The 10352-nt window shown below is 40.7% G+C and overlaps 1 protein-coding gene and 1 pseudogene across 1 annotated transcript in view; one reads left to right on the top strand and one right to left on the bottom strand.

Moving 5' to 3' along the window:
* The window catches only part of LOC116704083 (placenta-specific gene 8 protein), a 37400-nt gene that overhangs the window by 199 nt on the left and 26849 nt on the right, over nt 1-10352 (top strand). The window lies entirely within an intron of this gene.
* Nucleotides 8629-10066, bottom strand: LOC116704084 (placenta-specific gene 8 protein-like; annotated as a pseudogene).

The following is a 10352-nucleotide window of genomic DNA, read 5'->3' as shown; positions in this document are numbered from 1 at the left end:
CTGCCGTGTGACTCAAATGATCCTACGTAGAGATGCATAATTAATTTATTAGTTGCCAAACTAATCAAATAATTGCCTTTTTTATGAAAAGAAAAAGTAAAACATTATTACATATAAAAATGAATATTTTCTAGATTTTTCCTTTGTGACAGTGAACTGAACATCTTTGGACAAAACAAGACTTTTGAGGTCATCGTCTTGGCTTTTTTATTTATTTATGTATTGACAGAATTGTGATAGAATATTTTTAAACACAATGTTTTCCTTTGGTCATGTAAAGTTATCATTTTTTTTATTTTTTTATATTGTGATACTTGACCCAACAAACTAACTAACTAGCTATCTGTGGCCAGTAGGGGCAGACTCTTCAGCAACTTCCTCTTATGCGAACAGGGCAGAGCTGTAATAGACCGGGCCATGAAAGTCCCACGTAGAGTTTGAACAAGATCATTTGTTGTTCACATGTCATGGAAATGTATTTGATTTTTTTTTTTTTTAATCCCTGGCTCAGCCGCTGAAGCCCCTCCCTACCTGGGACAAACAGATCCAGTCTCTGTGTTTCCAAGTAAACAACTTCCTAGAAAAGATCCGTTCAGCTGCTACCAGAGTGGGCTGCACAGGCCATGGAAACCAGATGACCCAGTAAACATCCCCTTAAGAACCCCCTAAACTGTCCTCCCTGTCCCAAAGTGATGTCTCCCTGCTCAAAAAACGTCCCCACCTCAGTCCCGGCGTCCAAGGAGAAGCCTTGGTATCCCATCACTTGTTTAAAATTTCAGAGAACATGTTTTATTACTTTTTGCCACAACTGAAACAGGTTTGATGTTCTCAATATTCAGATCTGTAAAGAGTATTCACCGGGGGATAACAATGTAATGTTTAGGTGGGCTTATATTATTTACTTGTTACGTTTAAAATTGATGGGATTATCAGATAGTAACATGTATAGGTGTCTAAAAGAAGTGAAACCTGCGGGGAGGGGGGGGGGGGGGGGGGGGGGACAACTGGTCTGTTGAAGCTATTTCCAACACATTCTTCTGTTTTTAAACCAAACGTGATGACACAGCGATGTCTGTCAAGTGGTTCTTGATTCATGGCGTCATGTAAAAACTTTCTCGCTCCACATGGAATTTCAGCACGAGAATTAAATTCAAAGCGGACAGAAATTGTTCAACATCATGGTCGTGTCATTAAGTTTTTTGTGCTTGGAATCATAAATTTGAATGTCATACATTTAAAATCGCATTTACACGAGAAAGTCGTGAATCCACTTTGTGGTTTCCAGGAGCTTTCTCAGAAAGGTCCTCTTTTAACTAACGTATGTTTTGGGGTTGACCTGTGAGAAAAGAATGGTGCATTTGGGATTTATTAAAGTGTGGGGAAATGTGTCCTCACCAAACATTTTTAACATCATATAACATCATATTTTTCCCATAAAGTAGGTGCAGCCTTTCATCATCCATTGTTATGATCCAAAACCTTGTCCTCAAATCAAAGCTTACATGTCAAATTATTTTACATAATATCAAATCACAGCTGTAAATAATGGGTAGAGTGTGTCATACTTTATTAACACTTCCCGAAATCCCAAAACCAATAGGATTTATCATGCTAGAAGCATGGTTTGTGTAGCCACTACTGATACATGGTAACATGTGTCTCCATGCCATATCTTACTACGACTGGTAACTTGATAGTAAAGGTGTGGCACTGATAAGAGCCTTGTCAACCCTTTTTGGCTGTTTCATTTAGGTGTGCAGCCAATGGGAACATGTGCACAGTGATATCCATACACAACTGATCAGTATCGGGGAAGATGCGTGTTTGCATAATGTCATTTTCTTATAGACTAAAACAAAGTTCAACGAGGGCCAAGGTTTGCAATTCAAAACAATTCCAATTTGGACATCGTGGCAAATGATCCAGAGCTACAAAAAACAGGAAACTTGCACCCTCAAACGGCATTAGACAATGCCAGATGTTGGAAATATCCAAGCAGGAAAAAAACAGCATTACCTCTACTAATTCAATTTTTATTTGTATAAAGAAAGCCTTTGAACACAGAATCCACATCCTGTCAACTGCACAGGACAGCACAGATACAACTTTTAAAATGTTTTTATGTAACCGTAAGAAATAAACATGAAGGTGTTTCACTCCAGGCAGCGACTAATGATAACGACTGGAAGGGATGAATGTCATTTCCTCAGAGGATTGTTGCTGCTACACTAAAAAAAAAATCCAAAGATAGTCAATTTACCACACCATTATAAGTTAAATGGACACTGTATGCCACTTCGTTAAACATCTTTATCAAGAACGGTCTGGATCATTTCAACAGTTCCCCAAACATAGAGCTATGTTGACGTGTCTAAATAAGTTGTAGATGGTTTGGAGCGGTACAAGACCTTACCTGTTCAGAAAATGCCTTGCTCCTTTCTGCGGTCAAATCTCTTTCAGTTGGCAGGTGGTACACATTGGACAGAAATAGGAGCCCTAAAGTCACAACACAGTGACCCCTGGAAAACACAACGGGGGGGGGTTATCCTAGTGCTTTAATTGCGTGTACAAGATGACTAACCATGGGAAACGCAATCTTTTTTTTTTTCTTTTTCAGAAGGAAGTTGATCCGTTTGAGAGCAACAGAAAGGTAATATAAGTTATAATACACTACGGTCAAAAGTTTGGGGCCACTTACAATTTATATTTGATCGGATAGAAAGAATACCAGCTGATCTGAGTGGGGGGGCTGATCTTAATGCATATCTACATTGCCTATTATCAGCAACCATTCATCCAATGGTCAAGTCACATCTGTTACTAATCGATATAATTTTTAAAAAATAACTAAGAAAACATTGGAGAACCCTTTTGCAATTAGTAAGCACATGATGTAATATGAAAACTGCTGCTCTGGTTAGAAAAACAATGCGCTGATATCAGTGGGATTCTGTCATAATGGAGTGCAATGGGAATTTCTAAGTGACCCCAAACTTTTGACTGGTAGTGTATATGAGCCTCACACACGGTCTCTATATTTAACAGTGCCACAGCTGTGGTTCTCAACCTCCCCCCCCCCTCAAAAAATAAAAAAATAAAGGCGACGTGAGAAGAATTTAGCTTGGCAAGTAAGTCAAGCACAACTTTCACACAATGGTGCTTTAAGATAAATAAAAACGTCAACATGCAAAGATGCTCACATTCAAATCCATCCTTTCTGTGAAGTCTCGTCTATCATGGCTAAAAACACAGAACTACATTTATTTTTTGGATGTTTTTATTTGTAATTTCCTATATTTTAATATATGCCTGTGCCTCTACAAACTATTGAAATTAAAGTGTCTCAAAATAACTTTATTGGCACTTATACTCAACTTTGACTTATCGTGTTATATGTGTTATAGTTGTACCATTGTCATATTATACGGTTACTTAGCTACAGGATCAGAGTACTGCATGTGATGTGGGATCAAGCATCTTAAAACCTCTACTCTTGCCACGTATACCTGTACAGGGTTTTTACACAACTAAAAGGTAGGACTATCATACTCAGTGTTAACTGACAATAATGTTGCTGTTTTCCTAAATTGTCAAATGGACTCTACAGTCAGCCAGCTTTTATATCCACTTAAACTTACCCGATGTTGTATTTGGTTTGTAGACGCCTGGGATCGCCATGCTCAGACACACAGGAAGAACTCGTTATGTCACTGGCGATGGTGCAGCCGAGGCATATGTGGCAGCACAGACCATACAAGACTGTGTTGAGAAAAACAACGTTCACGGTACATCTTTCATGTCTTAACAGTGTGCATTTTAATCAAATGTCCCAGAAAGGGGGAGTATTACTCACAAGTTCCACAGTCTTCCAGATATCACACAGGCCTGTCTGGAACTCGGAGGGTGCGTAGCTGCCTGGTTGGTTGGTCCACGCATGATCAGTCATATTCTGTTGGATTAAAAAAAAAAAAAGGTTGTCACTGATCTTCTGATCATTTTCTTAAACTCTAAAGAGCTAGTTTGTGATCATTACTTCTGTATCTTCCCGCAAACAGAACTAATTACACCTCTTTTGAACATCAAACAATACGGACTTGAGTTATCTTTGCGTGTTTCCCAGGACGCAGTCGTTGGCAGGTAAATCTTACCAGATGGTTGAAGGACGGTAGAACTCAGAGGCCTGAACAACAGATTGAGGCCAGTGGCAGTGTAAGTGTCTTAATCCATCAGAGATGATAACTTTTACACTGAGTCTGGTGGGTGTGGCCAGCATGACCAATGACACTCTTCTCCTGTGCTATGGTGTTTCCACAGAGAAGGATCCAGATATTTCTTTTGATAGTTTTCTATCGACAGTTGGTCTGATCCAGCCAACAATTCAGTGCCGATAGACTCCATAGTTACATGTCTGCGACAGGCACAAGATTTCCTACATTTTGACCAAAAAATAATGTCTAAAGCAGGGGTCTTCAGTATTTAAGCCAAGGACCCCTTAACTGAAAGCGAGATATTGCAGGGACCCCTTCTACATACACTGTATACAATAACGTTGTATATACTTTTTTTTGCATTGAATACTTTATACTCTCTGTATAATACTATTAAAATAGCCTTCTAGTTGTTGGATGATTTTATCATGTTTTAATGTCAAACTACATGTGGCACAATGAATCCTTAGAGTGAACTGTAACTGTGGATTAGAGCCCCACCGATAAAGGATTTTAAGGCCGATAACGATACAAATATGTGGTTATTTAAAAATCTGATATGCGAAGATACGGTCGTATACAGTATATATTTTTAAAAATCCAGAAATGCGTTACAAAACATGAACAGATTTCCCTAACATGAGTATTTGTAGTTATTTAGAGTTTCACCTAAATAAAACATATAATTTGTTTTATTGTCACAACAGAACAGAGAAAGTGTAAAGTTCTGATAAATAAAAGTATATAAAATACAAACTTAAGATATGAAACCTAAAGTCCTTTGAACAAAAACACAATAACAAAAATAATCGTGTTGCCACAGGGGTTGTAGAGCGCCCTCGGTTGGACAAACTATACAACAACAAGCGTATAACATGGTTGACAGTCCTTTTTTTATATTCATTTATCAGAATCATTTATTGCATATAAATAATTCTGATTTCATTTTTTTTTTCACTTTTTTTTTTTTTATTAAATTGGCCATTATAAATGCCAATACCGATAGATGGGGAAATGCCTAATATCGGCGATATTATCGTCCCGCCGATATATCGGTCGGGCTCTACTGTGGATGGCCTTAGTGACTACCTTACTATAGTTCAGTAAATCAGCAGTGTTTATTTTTAATTTATTTTGTTAATAATATGTTGTATTCACAAGAAACTTTAATTTTTTTTGAAAACTTTCAAGAATTAACAATAATTTGGAGGCCCCCCCTGCATTGACTCTGGGACCCCTAGGGGTCGGACCCCCGTTGAAGATCCCTGCTTTTAAAAGAAAGCTTGATGGCCTCCATCAGCAACAGGCAACCATTTCAGTGCACAGCACTGTGTCTAAACAGTGTTTGGAGGCATCGTATGTAGTGGCCAAAAGGATCGGTGAACTGGGTAAACCGCATACAATCGCCGAGACTCTCATTTTGCCGGCAGCGCAAGACATGTGCAGGATAATGATAGGCGATAGTGCAGCAGCCAAACTCGGTGCAGTACCACTGTCCAATGACACAGTCGCTAGGAGAATTGTAGACATGTCCAATGATATCAGAGAGCAACTGATAGAGTTCGTAAAAAATGAGTCCTTACTACGCGCTGCAGCTGGACCAATCCACTGATATTGCTGGGCAGGCACAGCTCCTCACCTGTATCAGCTATCTGAGAGACAAGGCGATTGAGGAGGATGTCCTGTTTTGCCGGCCTCTTTAGTCGCACACTACAGGAGAAGCCATTTTCAATGTCCTTGATATTTTTATCCGTGAAAATGGGTGGCTTGGGACCGATGCGTTGGCCTATGCAGGATGGTGCGCAGGCTATGACGGGGCGTGAGCGTGGCCTCGCTGCTCGCGGTCAGCAAGTAGCTCCACTTGTGAAATGGACACATTGCATGGTCCATCGCGAGCACTAGTGCTAAAAAAAAATGCGGTTTCTCTTTGAGTCCGTGCTGAACCAATCCGTGAAAATAATAAATCTATTCAAATCACGCGCCTAAACTCTCGCTTGTTGGGGTCCTCTGCAGGAGATGGGGTCAGGGCACGAACAGCTGCTTCTGCACACTGAAGTCCGCCGGCTCTCCAGGGGGCGGGTGTTACAGCGGTTGTATGAGCTGCGAGAGGAGGTGAAGTGGTTTTTGACAGAAATCAAATCAGATCTGGCGAAGCATCTGGATGACACTATGTGGCTTGCATCTCTGTCCTATTTGGTCGATATATTTGACCGCTTGAATGGCCTCAACCTGTCTTTGCAAGGCCGCGAAACTCACATTTTGCTCCTTGCGGACAAAGTGCACGCCTTCACACAAAAACTAGACCTCTGGCATGGCCGCTTCAGTCGAGGGAACTGCGACATGTTCCCCAGCCTTGCAGACTTTATCACCGATGCAGGCGCGTCACATGATTTCTCCTCCCTATTTCAGTCAGCGTCTGAGCACCTGTCAGCAATGAGAAAACAATTTGCGACGTACTTTAAGGAGGATTATCGATCTTTTGCCTGGGTTCGAGATCCGTTTGTGTGCACAGCAAACGAGCTATCAATGGATATGCAGGAACAGCTTATTGAGCTGAACAGTGACAGTCGACTGAAGGAACTCTTTAGCTCCTGCCCTCTTTCGTCCTTCTGGGCATCACTGATGCAGGAATACGCTGAACTCTGGGACGTCGCCTTGAAGATTCTCCTTCCTTTCGCGTCAACATATTTGTGTGAGGCAGGATTCTCAAAAATGACTGCACTTAAAACTAAATACCGTAATCGTGCACAAATCGAGGATGATTTGCGGCTATGTTTATCAAACATTGAGCCAAGAATTGAGGATCTTTGCAAGGCAAAGCAGGCTCAGGTCTCACATTAATATCACCAACCTGCAAGCTTCTTTAAAAAATGCAGATGATGCCTACTATTAGACCTAGTGATAATAACAATAAAAAGCATAAATTAAATCAGAGGTCTGGTGCCAATTCCCAATTATAGCATAGCCTAGTATGATAAAGGCCTACTGATGAGGATGATATAATAATAATAATACAATAATAACAACAATAAAGCATGAACCTCATATAAATATATAGCAATGCCTAGTATGATGATAGGCCTAAATACATCATAATATACTAATAATACTACTACTATAATAATAATATCTGCAAGCTCACATTAGAAGTTGGTACTACTGCCAATTAAAATAGACTAGTATGATAATAGGCATACCTACCGCTAATGATGTATCGATCGATCGATCGTTCGTTCGTTCGTTGTTCGTTCGTGGTGGTGGCACTAGGGCCCCAACTGCAAGAACCAGCTTTGGGGGGCCCAGCTTGCAAAAGGTTGAGAACCCCTGCTTAGACACGGGGTCAAAGAGACCGTTGGATGTAGATGGAAAGCATTTAGGTTAAAGCCAAACCCGAGGGCCAATCAAAGTTTCATACCCCACTCTGATAGGGTAATATGACCCCCCCCCCTCCAAAGAAAGTAAGTCTCATTTAAATCATAACTGCTGGTTGCTATGGGATGCAGCCACATTGGGGGAGGGAGAATCTTTTTTTTATCTTTTAAAAATTTTGAAAAACGCCAAGCTGTGTGTGTGTGTGTGAGTGTTTGTGTCTGAGTGTGTATGCATGTGTGTGTGTGTGTGTGTGTGTGTTGTTTTGTGTCGTGTCGTGTCTGAGTGTGTGTTGTGTGTGGTGTGTGTGTGTGGGTGTGGGTGTGTGTGTTTGTGTCTGAGTGTGAGTGTGGTGTGGTGTGTGTGGGTGTGTGTGTGTTGTGTGTGTGTGTGTGTGTGGTGTGTGTGTGTCTACACCAAAGCCATAGCCTGATAACGAAAGGAACGTTTTAAAATTGAACCACGTCTGTAGGTGAAAGTATGAAGATGTCATACCTTTATACAAATCCCCGAAGATCCCAAACCAACATGGATTTATCATGCTAGAAGCATGGTTTGTGTAGCCACTACCTGATACATGGTAACAGTGCCTCATGCCATAATTCTTACTAGACTGGTAACTATAAGTAAGGTGTGGCACTTGATAAGAGCTTGTCAACCTTTTATGGCTGTTTCCATTTAGGTGTGCCAGCCAATGGTAACATGTGCACAGGTAACCATAAAGAACTGAAGGTATCGGGGAAGATGCGTGTTTGGATACAAGGTCATTTCTTATAGCACTAAACAAAGTTCAACTGAGGGCCATTAGTTTGCAATTCAAAACAATTCCAATTTGGACTTACGTGGCAAATGATCCCAGAGCTCAAAACAGGAAACTTGCACCCTAAACGGCATTAGACAATGCCAGACTGTGTGAAAATCCAAGCAGGAAAAAACAAGAGACTACCTCTAATTCAATTTTTTATTTGTTATAAAGAACACCTTTGAACACACAGAATCCACATCTGCAACTGCACAGGACAGCACAATACACTTTTAAATGTTTTTAGTGAACCGTAACAATAAATCAGAAGGTGTTTCCACTCCAGGCAGCGGACTAATGATTAACTGACTGGAAGTGATGAATGTCATTTCCCTCACGAGGATTGTAGCTGATACAAAAAAAGAAAAAAAAAAGCCAAGAATAGTCAATTACAACAACATTATAAGTTAAATGACACGTATGCCACTTCGTAAACATCTTTATCAAGAACGGTCTGGGTCATTTCAACAGTTCCACAAACATAGAGCTATGTTGACGTGTCTAAATAAGTGTAGATGTTTTGGAGCGGTTACAAGAGCTTACCTGTTCAGAAAAGCCTTGCTCCTTTCTGCGGTCAATATCTCTTCAGTTGGCAGGTGGCACACAGTGGACAGCAGAAGTACAGCATAAAGTCACTACACAGTGACCCCTGGAAACAATAAGAGGGGGGGGGGGGGGGGGGGGTTATCCTAGTGTTTTAATGCGGGTACAAAGATGACTAACCAGGGAACAGTACTTTCTTTTTCAGAAGGAAGTTGATTCCGTTTGAGTAACAGAAAGTCGATAAATATATGAGCCTCACACACGGTCTCTATATTAACAGTGCCACAGCTGTGGTTCTCAAACCCCCCCCCCCCCCAAAATAATAAAAATAAGGCGACGTGAGAAGAATCTAGCTTGGCCAAGTAAGCCAAGCAGAACTTTCACACAATGGTGCTTTAAGATAAATAAAAACGTCAACATGCAAAATGCTTACATTCAAATCCATCCTTTCTGTGAAGTCTCGTCTATCATGGCTAAAAACACAGAACTACATTTATTTTTTGGACGTTTTATTTGTATTTTCCTAGTTTTATATATTCCTGTGCCTCTACAAACTATGAATTAAAGTGTCTCAAAATGACTGTGTTGCACTTATACTCAACTTTGACTTATTGTGTTATTGTGTATAGTTGTTACAAGTTCATAGTAGTTACGTTTACTTAGCACAGGATCAGAGTACTGCATGTGATGTGGGATCAAGCATCTTAAAACCTCTACTCTTGTTCCACAGTATACTGTACAGGTGTTTTTACACAACTAAGGTAGGACTATCATTACTCAGTGTTAACTGACAATAATGTTGCTGTTTCTACATTGTTTAATGGAGTCCTACACTCAACCAGCAATTATATCCACTTAAACTTACCTGATGTTGTATTTGGTCCTGAGACGCTGCGGATCGCCATGCTCAGACCACACCGCAGCACTCGTTCATGTCACTGGCGATGGTGCAGCCGAGGCACGGTAGCAGCACAGACCACAACCAGCCTGTGTTGAGAAAAACACAACATGTACGTACACCTTATGTCTCAGATGTCCCAGAAAGGAGGGCACTACTCAAAGTCCACAGTCATCGCAGATATCACACAGGCCTGTCTGGAACTCGGAGGGTGCGTAGCTGCCTGGTTTGGTTGGTCACAGCCATGTCAGGTCAATATTCTGTTGGATTAAAAAAAAAAAAGGTTGTCACTGATCTTCTGATCACTTTTCTTAAAACTAAAAGAGCTAGTTTGTGATCATTACTTCTGTATCTCCCAGCAATAGCAACCAGCAGTTATGATTTGAAATGGAGACTTACTTTCTTTGGGAGGGGGGGGGGAGGTCAATATTAACCTATCAGAGTGTGGGGATAGGAGAACTTTGATTGGCCCTCTGGGTTTTGGCTTTAACCTAAATGCTTTCCATCTACATCCAACGGTCTCTTTGACCCC

The sequence above is a fragment of the Etheostoma spectabile genome, chromosome 16 (genome assembly GCF_008692095.1).
Source record: "Etheostoma spectabile isolate EspeVRDwgs_2016 chromosome 16, UIUC_Espe_1.0, whole genome shotgun sequence".
In the NCBI taxonomy this organism is placed as follows: domain Eukaryota; kingdom Metazoa; phylum Chordata; class Actinopteri; order Perciformes; family Percidae; genus Etheostoma; species Etheostoma spectabile.
The sequence above is the reverse complement of the archived record's forward strand: the minus strand, read 5'-3'. Positions and strand labels throughout refer to the sequence as shown.